A 16,694-nucleotide genomic window follows, 5' to 3' on the forward strand; every position below is an offset into this window, starting at 1 on the left:
AAGAAAAATGGTATCAGAGTTATGGATAATAAGAAACACGGTAAGAAAAATGGTATCAGAGAAACAAGGTAAGAAACATACAAGTAGAAAATTAAGAAAAATAAGAAGAAAATTAAACAAATTATACCCGGAGTATAAACAACTTAATATCGCAAAGACTGATAACGAAAAATTAGATCAATTAATAGATAATATATCTAAAATAGAATATAAATATATTCAATATTTAAAAATACAATGAATAACGAGAATAACGAATATAGACAAAAACTTAATGAAATAATTATAGCAAAAAGACAAGAATTAGAACATAGGCAAAATAGACTTAACAATAATATATTCGCAGAAATTTGCCACAAATCTATAATAGCACAAAGAAAGACTATTTTATATCTAGAAATACAAATAAATAACTTAGAATATAAACTACAACATAATTTATAAATGAATAAAGAAGAATACGCAATAAATGAAAAAACATATGAAAATTATGACGGATTAAAATAAAGATAATATTTTCTAATCTAGGAAGAAGATATAAGAAAATAGGTGACAATATAAGTTTAATGTTAGAAAAAAAAACGATAAAACTAGAAGATAGTTTAACTGCTATGATAAGAATAACAAAAGAAAATGAAGAAATAGATAGAAAAACAGAAATTGAAAAAATAAAACAACAAGCAAAAAAGAAAGTACAACAATTAGAAGAAGTAAAAAATACTAAAATAATAGAGCTAGAAAAAGAGCTAGCAATATTAAAAGAAATGTATGAAATTAAACAAAAAGAAAAAGAACAAAAAACAAAATTAGCAAATGAGATAATTAAATTTAAAGAAAAATTGCAATTACAAGATGAATTACAAGAAAAAGAAGAAAATAGCTAAGATAATCTACCTGAAATAAGAATTGATGAAATAAATGACGATGATCTACAACAACATTCGGAAATAAGCGAAACATATATGAAACTTTTAGCAAACATAGATAATATAAAGAATTTAGAAGTAAATACAGAAGACGTAAACATGGACGAAAAACCTAGCACATTAGGAGTAAAAACCCAAAAAATTATAATCCAAAATATTATAGTGAAAATTATGAACAATATGATAAAGAAAAATCTACATGGGATAAAAGATTAAGTAAAAAATGGACGCCTAAACCAATAACTGGACAACATGATTTTTTAGATTTAGACTGTGTAGCAGATATAAATAAAACAATCCAATTATGGATAGGATGTATATCAAAACAATTAATAGATAACAAGATAATAATAACAGAGGCACCAGGATACATACAAAGAACACTTATAGGAACAGTAAAATTTTGGCTACAAAATTTAACAAGTGCAAGCTTAACAACTTTAAGAAATTATAAAAAATTTGATGGTGGAATAGCCACTACAACTATGAAAATATTATATAAATACGAAATAGCTATAAGAAATGAATTTAGTAGTATGACAACAGAGGTAGAAGAACAAAATAAAGAAAAAATCATAAATCGAAATCTAATGACGAAATTAGCAATATGTAATATGTGTTACATAGATGACTATACATGTGCATTTAGAGAATACTATTATAAAGGAACATATAGCATAGAAGAAAGTAAAGAAATAAGAAAATTATATTTTACAAAATTACCAGAACCTTTTAATTGAAAAGTAATAAAAAGTTGGAATGAAGCAGAAATAACAGATACCTTAGGAGCTAGAATAAAATTCTTGCAACGATGATTTATGAAACTATGTGAAAAACATAAAGAAGAAATAAAAATAGAAAAAATATTAGTAAAAAACTTAGCATGTTGCAAAAATAAAACAGCACCCCAATTTAGTTGTACGGATAGGTATTATAAAAATAGAAAGAAATATAAAAAAAATACAAATCAAAATATAAATATAAAAAACCAAGAAGAAGATACTATGTAAAAAACTACAAAACCAAAAAACCATAAAGACCAAAAAGAAAACTAACGGAATGTACTTGTTATAATTGTGGAAAATTAGGACATATAGCTAGAGATTGTAAATTACCTAAAAATCCAAAGAAAAAACAAATATCAGAAATAATAATAGACGATGAAAAATATACACAAATAGAGTACGTAGATTATGAATTAGAAAGCAATGATAGTATATATGAATTATCGGAAAATGAAATGAAAAATAATCCAGTAATAGAATCAGATAATGAATATGATATCAATGACTGAAAAAGATATACAAATAATAACTAAAGAAAAATATCAAGATTAAAAATCGGCAGAACAAAAAATAATATTTGATAATAATATATTTGAACAAATAAAAGGAAAAGAATTAGACCTAAGCGTAGCAAAAATATTCGAAATATCAACAATAAGAAACTGGTTTAAACGACAAAAAGAAGAATATTATGTAGTAAGTCAAAGAGAACATATCATAGATTGCAAATACACTAAAGGAAAGGCCAAAATACCAATAATAAGTAAACGAATAATAAATAAAGAAATACAAGATATTAAGGCTAAAGAACATGACTACATACATGATAAATATAATCTAGTTCATAATGATCTAATATGAATTTAATCAATTATGAATATGATAGGAAGGAATAATTTCAAATAAAAAACCTGCATAATAAAGAACATGACTACATACATGCATGATGAAATGATAAAAAACTACGAAACTTTAATCTTATATGTACTTAAAAATATAGAAATAATTGAATTAAGAAGAATAATATGAGAAAAAATATTTAACGATTACGAATCATAAGATATATGAAATCAAGAATGGTATGAAATAGACTTACATGATTTAGACCTCGAAAGAATAAAATGGTAGGATTTAGAAATAAATTCAGACTAAAATGAACTACAAATATTTACAATATTGGACAGGATCTATGGAAGATATAAAACTATTTGAACAATTAATGGAAGAAAATTTATATTTGTACCAAAGAATCCAAGATATGTTATACCTAGAATACATCATAAATAATATAAATGAAATATTCAGATGAAAACAACTATCGGAAGAATATTACAATAAATATTATTATATTTTACCATGAATTTCGCAATTAATATTAAAGAAATATCAAGATTAAGACACTTAGCAAAAGAATATTATAATAAAATCTTCAAAATAAATTACTCACCTACCACACTACCACCTACCACATTACCATTTCTATGAATTCCGCAGTTACCAACTCCGCTACGAAAAATGGTATCAGGATCATAGCATTTGCATCGAAAGATCACTAGCTTTTTCTTTGGCCAACCAACAACATACTCGAATTCTATAATTTCTTGAAGCACACCATAATAATCAATATCCCCCTCACCTTTCACCCACACCCCACTATTATTGGTTTTCTTGCCTTTGGACCATTCTTCTGTATGAAATGTGTACCCATTGATGAAGTACTTCGACATTATTCTAATTCTATGATCAGGTCCCCAAGAAATATCACGTAAAAATTGGACATCCACGACATTAACTAAATAATGAAAAGATAATTGCATTAGAAAAAGAACTAAATATGCTTAAAGAATTATATGCAGCTAAACAAAAAGAAAAAGAAATAGAAACAGAATTAAAAATAGAAATAGAAAAATTTAAAGAAAAACTAAACCCAGATATAAGAGTTGATAATGTTGATATAGAAGATGAAAATTGTTCAGAACAGGACTCAGATATAAGTGAAACATATACTGAGATATTAGAAAAAATAAAAGAAACCGAAATAGTTGAGAATACAATAGAAATAAATACTGAAGAAATAAAAAATGAAGCAAGCACAAGCACAAAAGTAAAAAACCCAAAAACATTAAGTCCGGAATATTATACGGTTAGTTATGAAGAATCTGATAGGTATAATAGTTTATGGAATAAACGATTAAACAAAGAAAAAAATAACAAATGGAAACCAACTACAACATCACGAAACAATGGTTTTCTAGATTTAGATTGTGTAGCAGATATAAATAAAACAATACAATTATGGATAGGATATATATCAAAGCAGCTAATAGACAATAAAATTACATTGACGGAAGTACCAGGATATATAGAAAGAACATTAATAGGAACGGTAAAATTATGGCTATAAAATTTAGAAGACGAAAGTACAAAAATATTAAGAAATAATAAAGCAATGGATGGAGAAATTGCAACTACACCAATTGATATATTAAATAAATATGAAATAGCCATAAGAAATGAATTTAGCAGTACTACTACAGAAACAGAAGAACAAAATAAAGAAAAACAGTTAAATAGAAATTTAATGATTAAATTAGCAATATGTAATATGTGTTACATAGACGAATATACATGCGTATTTATAGAATATTATTATAAAGGAACATATAACGCAGAAGAAGCAAAAGAAATAAGAAAATTATATTTTACAAAATTACCAGAACCATTTAGTTCTAAAATAATAAAAGATTGGAATGAAGCAGGATTACAAGATACACTAGGAGCGAGAATGAGATATCTACAAAATTGGTATCAAAGCTAAGTAGTAAAAGATAAGATGAACGATAACGAAGGTCATAAGTATGAAATAATCCGAAAAGTTATATTAAATAGACAAGAATTAAAACATAAACAAGAAAGACTTCAATATAATATATATGCAGGAGTATATCAAAAATCTATACTAGCCCAAAGAAAAGTAATATTTAAACTACAACATGAAATATCAAGATTAGAATATAAATTAAAGCATAACCTTAAATGAATAAGGAAGAATTTGCTATAGAAGAAAAAACTTATGAGAATCCGGAAGGATTAAAAATAAAAATAATATTTTCAAACTTAGGAAGAAGATATAAAAAAATAGGTGAACATCTATATTTAATGATAGAAAAAGAAACAGTAAAATTAGAAGATAGTCTAACTGCCATGGTACGAATAACTAAAGAAAATGAAGAAATAGATAAGAAAAAAGAAATAGATATGATAAAACAACAAGCAAAATTAGAAATTTAGCATGCTGTAAAGATAAAATAGCACCCCAATTTGGATGCAATGATAATTATTATAAAAAGAAATATAGGAAACCAGGACAGTATAAAAAATACAAATCCCAGTATAAATATAAAAGACCAAGAAGGAGATATTATATAAAAAATACTAAAGCAAAAAGACCTTTTAGACCAAAAAGAAAAATATCAGAGTGTACATGTTATAATTGTGGAAAACTAGGACATTTAACTAAAGATTGTAAATTACCTAAGAATCCAAAACAAAAACAAATATCAGAAATAGTAATTAATGAAGATATTTATACAGAAATAGATTATATAGATTATGAATTAGAAAGTGATGATAGCATATACGAACTTGAAAATGAACAGTCCGAAAATGAAATAGAAGAATATAATGACTGAAAAAGAAGTAAAAATAATAAAGAAAGATGAATATACAAATAAAGAATCTACAGAACAAAAAGTAATTTTTGATCTTAATATATTTGAACAAATAAAAGGAAAAGAGTTAGATCTTAGTGTAGAAAAAATATTCCAAGTGCCATTAATAAGAAATATATTTAAAAGACAAAAAGAAGAATACTACGTAGTAAGCCAAAAAGAACATATAATAGACTGTAAGTATACTCAAGGAAAAGCAAGAATACCTATAATAAATAAAAGAATAATAAATAAAGAAATACAAGACATTAAAGCTAAAGAACCCATAAAATACGTACACTTGGGAGGAACAAAAATATTAATAAAAGCTTGTTTTAGAGAAGGAATAGATACACCAATAGAAATATATTTGGCAGATGACAGGATAATAGAAAAAATAGAAAGAAGTATAATAAGTGCAGTAAAAGGAAATCTAATATACCAAAAATTCAAATTTATAATAAGTGCTAATTATTCAGTAGCTATAAATGATAGAAACATAGATAAATCATTAGTAATATATTGGAAAATGTCAGGAATAGAGTTAGCCCCAGGAAGTAAGATATTCACAGCTCGCTGTAAAAATCTATATGTACTAACAACGAAACATAAAATAACAGCAAAAAATAAGATAAATAAAATAAAAATAGAAAATCCTTTTGAAAAAATTGTTACAGTAATAGATAATAATGATTATAGTTATAAAGAAATAGACATAGAAGAAGATTTAGAAATAGTAAGTGATAGAATAAGTACATCAAAAAGAATAAAAAATTTAGATAAAGAAGTTGAAATCTCCCAACCAACAAGAAAATCGGTAGAATACCAGAGGATAAAAGAAATTGAACCATATCATTACTATATAACCGGAATAATAGAACAAAGAAAACATATCATTATAATAAATACTGGACAAGAAGAAAATTATATACCAAGAGAATTAATATCAGAAGAAGAAATAATTTCCAAAGAACAAGTATGCCCAGGATTACCAAAAGAATTGTTACCTATAGAAGAAACAACCCAAAAAGAAATAATCCTAGGAGGAATAATGATATTAATAAATTTTAAAATATATCAAGAAGATAATATAATATTAGGAATAAAATGGTTAGAAGAAATGAAACCATATAACTTAGAAAATACCCAATTAATAATAACGTATAAAAACAAAAAGATTATAATAAAAAGAGCAGTATGAAAATTTATATACTTGCAAAAATAATAGTAGAAAATTATTATAACAGATATTACACTCCAATGTTAGATACAGGAGCAGAAGCAAATATGTGTAAACATAATTGTCTACCAGACGAAAAATGGGAAAAACTAAAAACACCTATAGTAGTAACAGGGTTTAATAATGAAGGAAGTATGATAACATATAAAGCAAAAAATATAAAATTACAAATATGGGATAAAATATTAACTATAGAAGATATCTATAGTTATGAATTCATAAATAAAGATATGCTTTTAGGAATGCCGTTTTTAGAAAAACTATATCCACACATAATAACAAAAACACATTGGTGGTTTACCACACCATGTAAACAAAAGATAGGAGCTAAACGAGTAAGTAATAAAAATAGAAAGCCTACACCATGGATTAAAGGAAGTGAAAAAATAACCCAAAAATTAGAAAATATTAAAGAAAATACCCCTAATGTAGAATTAATAATATTTTCGATAGACAAATTAAAAATAATTCAAGACCAATTAGAAATGTTATATAGTGAAAATCCCCTGAAAGGATGGGAAAAACACCAAACAAAAATAAAAATTGAGCTAATTGACGAAAATAGTATAATTACCCAAAAACCATTAAAATATAATTTTGCTGACTTAGCAGAATTTAAAATGCACATAAAAGAATTATTAGAAAATAAATATATTCAAGAAAGTAATAGCAAACATACAAGTCCAGCATTTATAGTAAATAAACATAGTGAACAAAAGAGAGGAAAAAGTCGTATGGTTATTGACTACAGAAATCTGAATGCAAAGACAAAAACATATAATTACCCCATACCAAACAAAATATTAAAAGTAAGACAAATACAAGGCTACAACTATTTTAGTAAATTTGATTGTAAATCAGGATTTTATCATCTAAAGCTAGAAGAAGAATCTAAAAAATTAACAGCTTTCACAGTACCACAAGGATTCTATGAATGGAACGTACTACCATTTGGATATAAAAATGCACCAGGTAGATACCAACACTTCATGGATAATTATTTCAACCAACTAGAAAATTGCATAGTATACATAGATGATATACTATTATATTCAAGAACAGAAGAAGACCATATAAAATTATTAGAAAAATTTATACATATTATAACATACTCAGGGATAAGTTTAAGTAAGAAAAAAGCAGAAATAATGAAGAACCAAATCGAATTTTTAGGAATACAAATAGATAAAAATGGTATAAAAATGCAAAACCATATAGTACAAAAGATAATAAATTCTAAAGAACAAATAGATACGAAAAAGAAATTACAATCATTTTTAGGATTAGTAAATCAGGTAAGAGAATATATACCTAATTTAGCAGAAAATCTAAAACCTTTGCACAAAAAACTAAAAAAGGATGTAGAATATCATTTTGATAAAAAGGATCAAGAACAAATACAGAAAATAAAATCATTATGTAAGGAGTTACCTAAATTATATTTTCCAGATGAAAATAAAAAAATTATATACATAGTAGAATCAGACGCTAGTGAAATAAGTTATGGAGGAATACTAAAATACAAATACGATAAAGAAAAAATAGAACATCATTGTAGATATTACTCAGGTACGTTTACAAATCCTGAAATAAAATGGGAAATAAATAGAAAAGAATTATATGCACTATATAAATGTTTATTAGCTTTTGAACCATATATCGTATATAATAAGTTTACTGTAAGAACAGATAATACGCAGGTAAAATGGTGGATCACCAGGAAGATACAAGATTCAGTTACAACAAAAGAAATACGAAGACTAGTATTAAATATACAGAATTTTACATTTACAATAGAAGTGATAAGTACTAACAAAAATGTCATTGCAGACTACATATCAAGACAAAGATACACAGACGGACCTAGACAAAGATGAAAAAATATTCAATGCTATAGCAATGCTTTGTACAAAGATAGATAATATGGACAAAGAGATACAAAAAATGAAAGGTCAGCAGCATGACGGTAAACATGCGGAGCTAAGTAGATCGGAAGACTTAAAAATTCCAGAGCTAGAAGGTGACGATGGGAAACACCGAAAAACCCAAGCTAACAATTTGTTACATGCAGCTACAGCTAGCACACCATCTACAAAAGAGGAGAAAAAATATGTCAATACAAATATGAACAAGATATTCGAAAAACCATTTATACCCAAAAAAACAAAACCCCATATTTGTATCACCTCAAATAAATACCTATAGGGAAAGTCTAAACCAGGACAAAAAGACCTATAACCATATAACCAGAGCATATATAGAAAATATCCACAAAATACAAACCTTTTTAAATAAGAACCCTAGATCAAAAACTACCCAAAATCCACATGAAGACTATATTACTCAAACTTTGCAAGGATATAATAAACTAATCGCTTTACCAAAGACAAATGCAAACCTAATAGCAACTTGCTATAACTATGGATTATTAAACACAGTATATACCCAAACTGGAGATGAAATAGCTACGATACCAGAGTTACATAAAGCATTCATGAATTACAAGAGAATAACTAAAGGAACTTTGTTTTATATAAAGTTTTATTCAGCACCAGCAGAAATACTTTACGACGAGATAAAACCAATTATACAAGTAATAAAAATTGGACTAACTAGGGAAATGATTATACCGGAAAAAATAGAGGAGCAAGAAGAGATACAAAAAGTAGAGATACCAGCATTTTATGCAGGGAAGAGAATTATTGGAATAGCTACTATATTAAATGAATTAACATCCAATTATTTGAACAACAATTCAATATGGAGTTACTATTCACGAGAACAAACAATGATATATTCGAATTGTCGAGAATTTAGAGCAACAGATATGGAAGAACTCAGGCAATGGGCATTAAGTCTGTTAAAACCTGAGCAACAACCTACAACAAGAGCTATAAGGAAGGACTTTGTCTCATCGGAAATAATGACCAGATACTGTAAAATTATTGGCCATAAATATCCAGATCATCAGTGTTCCAAATGTCAAGGTGAAGATAACGTGATCCCAGACGTGCAGCTAGAATAAGAAGTAACAAGACCGACAAAGATAAAAAGGAAAAGCTATGCTAAGTGGAGCTACTTTATAAAAGAAAAGCTAGTGGAAACGTGTTAATATTGTACAAAGATGTAAAGAAAAGTTGTTTGTCTTATTTGACTTTGTAAAGTTAGTGAAATTAGGAATCTTTGGTAGTGCGGATGTAAATTATAGAGACAAATAGGAATAGAAGGACAGGTGTAAAGTAGGAATAGTAATAAGATAGGTGTAAAGTAATCATAGTAGGAATAAAGTAACCATAGTAAGGTTACTTATATGTGTATAAATAGGTAGCCATGATGGCAGATAGAGGCAAGACTTTCTACACGGAAAGCAAGCCTCCTTGTAAACAAAAATATTCTCTCAAATAAATAAAATTTCAGTTAAGCTATGGATTCAAATATTGAAGATACTACACAGGTATACACATTTATGATTATGTATAACTAAATTTATTAATTCCTGAATATCAAAAGCATGATCAAATAAATTTATATTAGTTATTATATACTAGAATTATTTAAGCATGTTTTTTAGTTTGTTAACATGAGGAAAAAAGGGAAAACTTCTAGACTATGCCATCCTAAGGTTGAAACCATAGGCGAGGAAGCCGTAAGGGGAGTAAACAGAGTTGAGGCGCTGTTAGGAAGTAATTACCTTTGAAAGTACGATGTTAACAGTGACAAGAAAACATGTTAAAATAATCTAGTTTATAGTAATCTAATATGGATCATTTGTTATGCATATGGTATAAGGGAATTATGATTAATAATCATGAATATCTCTTTACATGATGTAATGATATTAGAATATAAAACACTAATCTTGTATATCCTAAAAGATATAAAAATAATCGATCTAAGAAAGATAATATGGAATAAAATATTTGGAGAAGAAGAAGAAGAATTAATGAACCAGGAATGGTATGAATTCGAACTCGATAGAGTAGAAATTGAAATGTTAAGATTTAATTTAAGTGATTTAGAAATCCAACATACTGATTAAATGATAAACCAAGAATATTTAGAATATTGGCAACAAACTATAATAAATATTACTTTATTAAGCAATTTAATAAAAGAAAACATAGAGGTATTCCAACAAACTCATGACATACAATACATAGAATATATATTAGAAAACATAAAAGAAATTATTAGATTAATTCCTTTAGAAAAAATATATTATGAACGAATAAATTCATAATACATATCATGAACGGTCCCCCCCCCCCCCCCCCAAAATAGGTAACACTTACATGTTCTTTGAACCAGTCTGAAAACCTAGAATAAACAACATCATTCCCATGTGTACCAACAAAATAACGGTCCGACAAAATAACAACTGAAATTAGTTAAAGGGATGATGAATTTTGTGTAGAAGTAGGTATTATATACATATGTACCTATGATAAGGTTGGACATCGGGACAATTCAATAATACATGTGTTGTAGCTGACTTTAGCTCCATCTCAGTTAACTTTCGCTTTGGAGTATATTTTGGACCTTCTTTTCCTAGATAATTAAATACGGAAAAGGGTGGTGCCAAACGATCGATAATTCCTCCATCGTCATGTCGATTGAGTCTATTTCTCAAACATGACACATCACTTTCAAAATAATATGAATCAAAATTAGATATTTCTCTGGCCCGATATGCCTCACGCATCGCTCCCTCTATTTTCCATCTATTTTTTATGGTCCTTTTACTTTTACCAATAATCCTGTAAAGTGTGACTTTTAGACGATTTTAAAAAAAAATTCAAACAAAAAGAAAAATAATTTAAAGTTCTTACTTCTAAATGGATACATCCATCTACCTTGAACTGGACCTCAATGTCGTGCCTCATGCACAAGATGAATAGGGAGATGTTCCATTACATTGAAAAAGCCAGGAGGAAATATTTTTGCCAACTTGTTTAAAGCTAGGCAAATGTTACTCTCCATGTAATTTAAGTTCTCCACCCTCAATGTGCTAGAACACAACTCTTTCAAAAAAAGGCTTATTTCTATGATGGGTTTCCATATTTTATCATGCAAGGACTTGAATGCAATAGGCATCAAAGATTCCATAAAAATGTGACAATCATGGCTTTTCATAGACATCAACTTTCCTTCTTTCATATCAACACATCTAAGATAAGTTTGAAGCATATCCATACGACATCTTCAAATTCTTGACCCGATCACAAATCTCCCTCTTCTCATCCAAAGTGAATGTGTAACTTGCCTTGGGCTTCTGTATCTTGTTGTTAAGGTATGTCAAGTACAACTCACTTCGCCTGCAATATTCTTTTAAGTCCATCCTATCCTTCAAATTATTTTTTGTCTTGTTATTGATATCCATCACAGTATTGAATATGTAGTCAAAAAGAGTTTTTTTCAATATGCATGACATCCAAATTATGGTGAAGAAGGTTATGCTTCCAATAAGGTAACTCCCAAAATATGCTTTGTTTTGTCCAATTATGTGTAATACCATAACCAGGTATCTTAGATGATGGAGAGTCTGTTACCTTAGGTAAATCACTAACTTTATGTCACATTTCCTCAGGCGATAAAGTTGCCGGTGGATCTTCAAAATCAGTTTGGTTCTTCATAAATACACTAGTATTTATCCTAAATTCATGATCCTTCGGCAAGAATCGACGTTGACAATCGAACCACGAGTTCTTACCTCCATGTTTTAATCTGAATGCTTTTGTGTCTTCCATACAACATGGGCAAGCTAACTTACCAGTAGTTGACCACCCAGAAAACATTCCATAACCAGGAAAATCATTTATAGTCCATCTCAGAGCAGAATGCATTATGAAGTTTTGTTTATGGAATACATCATATGTTTCCACACCTTGATTCTACAATAATTTTAACTCATCGATCAAAGGTTGCATGTATATGTCAATCAAATTTTTTGGATTGTTTGGACCTGGAATAATGCAAGTTAGGAACAAATATGGACTTGCCATACATAACTCAAGGGGGAGATTATATGGGGTAACAAATACTGGACAACATGAATATGCTGTCGCAGAGACCGCAAATGGAGTGAATCCATTACTACATAATCCCAACCTAATGTTTCTAGGTTAACTAGCAAAGTCAGGAAACAATCCATCAAAATGCTTCCATGCTTCTCCATCTAATGGATGACTTAGAACACCAGGTGGCCTTTTATGTTCGTAAAGCCATCTCATATGAGGAGCAGAGCTCATTGATGCGTATAACCTCTTTAACCTAGGTATAAGGGGTAAGTAATGCATTGACTTCACTGGAACCTTCTTCCTTTTGACATTTGTGACTTCCTTATAATGAGCTTGATTACAAAATTTGCAATATTCTAAAGCTGCATCATCTTTATAAAATAACACGCAACCCTTTTCACAACAGTCAATCCTTTATGATGAAAGCCCTAACTTAGAACCCATATTCTTTGTCTTGTAGAAATCTTTAGGTAAGTCAATTTTACTCGGATTAAGCTCATTCATAAGCCCAATGATAGAATCCATTCCCGCTTGAGAAATTGAATAATCTGACTTTATACTTAGCAATCTAACAGCAACAGACAACGTAGAATGCATTGAACCTTCATATAAAGGTCGAGTAGCTTCAGTTAACTGTCCATAGAAGTGCTTAGCCTCATCATTTGGTTTTGATTGAACCCCTGGAACATCCAAAAAGTATCCCTCAACATTTCATTGAATCGAGAATTTTCATCATTATTATTCTCTACAGGATTATCCACACAATCAAACACATTATGAAAATCAACACTTGCTACATATGTGTCTTTCTCTCCATGAACAGTCCACACATAATAATTATCCATAAATCCTTTCATCAAAATATGAAATTTAACTTTATCTGGTTTTAAAAACTTGATATACTTGCATTTGGCACAAGGACACCTAATTGTGCCTTCTATAAGAAAATCATTTCTAGTTTTCGCCTTTGCAATATATTCTTTAACTCCATTTATAAATTCCACCCTCCATCCCACACGATTAGGATGAATTCTATCATACATCCATTTACGATGTGCAAATTCCATCTACACAAACTTAAAAAGTTAAGAATTTAACTAAACAAACTAGCAATCCAGTTTTGTAGAGAATATTAAGCATATATTAACTCTAATTTGTTGATTGTTACTCGAGGAAAATTACATACTAAAGAGTAGGAGAGTTACAGTACTTCAACCAAATTGAAACCCTATAGAAGAAGAGACTTTACAGTAGCTCAACCAAATTAAAACACTAAAAATTTGGACCAACACAGAGCATCTATCTGTTTTCTCCCATGTTCATACTAAAACTCTTTCAATGTAATGCATTATAAACAAGATGTACTTTCTTTCATTCATCTCAAAACAAAAGCAACCAAATTGACACCACCCAGCAGCAGTACTTGACAGAGATGTACTTCTTTCACAGATGTATTACAAGCAATCATGATCATACATAACCAGAATTTACTACACATATATGTATATATATATTTGTATCTTTCCATAAATATATTCAACCTCGTGATCCAACGAGCAGTACACTTTGATTATTCAGAGTCATTTCTTCCCCACCACAACTCCAATCTTTCTTGAATCTCACTGAGAAACTTGCTCAATTTCCTATGCTCAAAATATAATAATCACTAAAACTAAAAACCACAAACAGAACTCATTTCCCCCCTATCCCATGTAATATACAAAATTCTTACACTCATAGTTAGGACTTAGGAGATAGATATGCCTCCTTTATATGTCTTCTTTTCATGCTTCTACTTCAAGTGCCTTTTTCTCACTATTACTTTTCTTCCTTTTAAAAAAATTGAATATTAATTTACTCTGCCTATAATAATGTTTTACTCCTATGATCAAAATATGAATATATGGTGAGCAGCTGCACTAGAACTATTGCTCTTTTACACTTTCTGGTATTCATGTGTTACAAGTAATAAACCAATCTCTGCAATTTGATTTCAAATAAGAAAAAACAAGAAGAAAATAGTGAACATGCATGAAATATACTCTATATGCTAATCACCTTTATATTTAATTTCTTTTTCAATTCCATGACAAAATTGATGTGATTATAATTAATTATTGTATAATCGCTGAACAATCAAATGCAACTTGTAAGCAAGCTTTGAATTTGTCAAGCAATTCATCTCTTGCCTTGCGTTGCACTAAATTGCATAGATCTTATTCCCACAACATTAATAGAATAAAAAGCACCCTCCTAAAAATGCATGGTTCATCTCACATTGAAATTGGAAAAAAGTACTAATTCTAACAGTTTCCTTCATTACCATAAACATTGTTTTCGATATCCTAAATATTGTTTTCATGAAAAAAACAAATCATAACAAAACGACGACTTATGACATATTTGTAGCATGTTTTTCCCCTTTACAACCACTTCAAGGAAACTATCTGAATGGGTCGAAGCAAATCATTTACCAAGTTTTTGACAAGACGTTCAACCACACCTTGCATATCCTCGATTACTCAACAGAACGGATATGATATCACAGGCTTCACAAAAAATGTATTGGTTAAGTAAACCTTTAGGATCTTCTTTTACTTTAATGAAGTGGCCACACCATCATTTTCTTACTATCATAAGGACTACTATTATTAGATAACCTTTTACTGTTTGTTTTGTAGTGATGTGAGAGGCCAAAGCCAATTGATCTGTAGTGTAGACTGTCACATTATGAACATTTTGCAACTGGGCTTTCTACTCTAAGATGCGTAAAAAGGAAAATTAAACATGTTTTGAACCCGGAAACTTAAACCAAAGTAACTCTCAATTATTAGCTCTTGTATGCTGAATCTACAACCTATGTAATATATCTAAGCTCAAGGATATATTTTAATGCAAAGAGTAATAACAACAAAGAGAAACCATAACAACGCAAGAAAATGCCTATTTGAGGAAGACATTCATATGTTGCAACTACTAAATCTATTTTTGAAACAATTTTCTAATTCAACCAACCCTTGGAAGGTTCCTCGAGAAAAATTGCATACTAAAGAGTAATAGACTTTACAGTACCTCAACCAAATATAAACCCTAAAGAAGAAGAGACTTTACAGTACCTCAACCTAATTGAAACCCGAAAAAATAGAAGAGTTTACATTACCTCTTTCAAACGATTCTGTAAATGATTTACTTTTAGATTCTGGAAATGATTTGTCCTCAACCAAAGTGAAAAGAATCTCTTGGAGAAAGAGTTTACCGAGTAATTTTAGAGAGACTCTAGCCAGTGAAAGAATAGGTCAGAATACTATTACTTTACCTTTAGAGTAATATTCTCTTTTTGAATTAATGTTTTCTTTTTTAATTAATGTTACTGAAAAAATGGAACACTAGTCAATTTTCTTTTTTCTAAACAATTTTACAGTACATGGGTCAGAATTTACTAACTAAAAAATATTTATAAAGTAAAATGTTGATGCCTAGGATCGAAGTAGGGACCTTCACTATTACTTTACTATGATCAAAAAATTAAACTAATATTTAATTAAAAAATATAGTAAAACTGCAGACTACAGTAGTCGCCAATTAAAAATATTTTTTAATTATTTTAACAAAGTACCGACTACTCTAATCGGAACACTAGTCAATTATTTTGTTGACTTTATTTCATAAAACTTACGACTTCAATAGTCAAAATCATTGTCGGTAAAATTTTAAAATAATATAAATTTTAATGTACCGATTAAAGTAGTCGGAAAATTTTCCAGATTTCCGATTACATATTTGTAGTCGGTAAATAGCTTATTTCTAGTAGTACCTTTTTGGTGTCGGTTAAGGCTTATTTCCCACGACAAGAAAAATAATATGAAATATGAACTATGGTTCCTTATTAACCTTTGTATGTGAGTTTCAAAAGCTTTGAAATGATGATAGTTACTATGTTTATGGCTTATGCTTTCCAATAACTTTATGTTGAGGTTTAAAATTGGTAAATTACATGCTTTCAAATTAAATGTCCC

The 16,694-nt window shown here is 28.6% G+C and overlaps 1 protein-coding gene and 1 pseudogene across 1 annotated transcript in view; both read left to right on the forward strand.

The window, feature by feature from the left end:
• The window catches only part of LOC125838451 (transcription factor Pur-alpha 1), a 631,298-nt gene that overhangs the window by 360,241 nt on the left and 254,363 nt on the right, over positions 1 to 16,694 (forward strand). The window lies entirely within an intron of this gene.
• LOC125838450 (uncharacterized) lies at positions 8,480 to 9,686 on the forward strand (annotated as a pseudogene).

The sequence above is a fragment of the Solanum verrucosum genome, unplaced genomic scaffold (genome assembly GCF_900185275.1).
Source record: "Solanum verrucosum unplaced genomic scaffold, falcon-dt-bn FXZP01000286.1, whole genome shotgun sequence".
Lineage (NCBI taxonomy): Eukaryota > Viridiplantae > Streptophyta > Magnoliopsida > Solanales > Solanaceae > Solanum > Solanum verrucosum.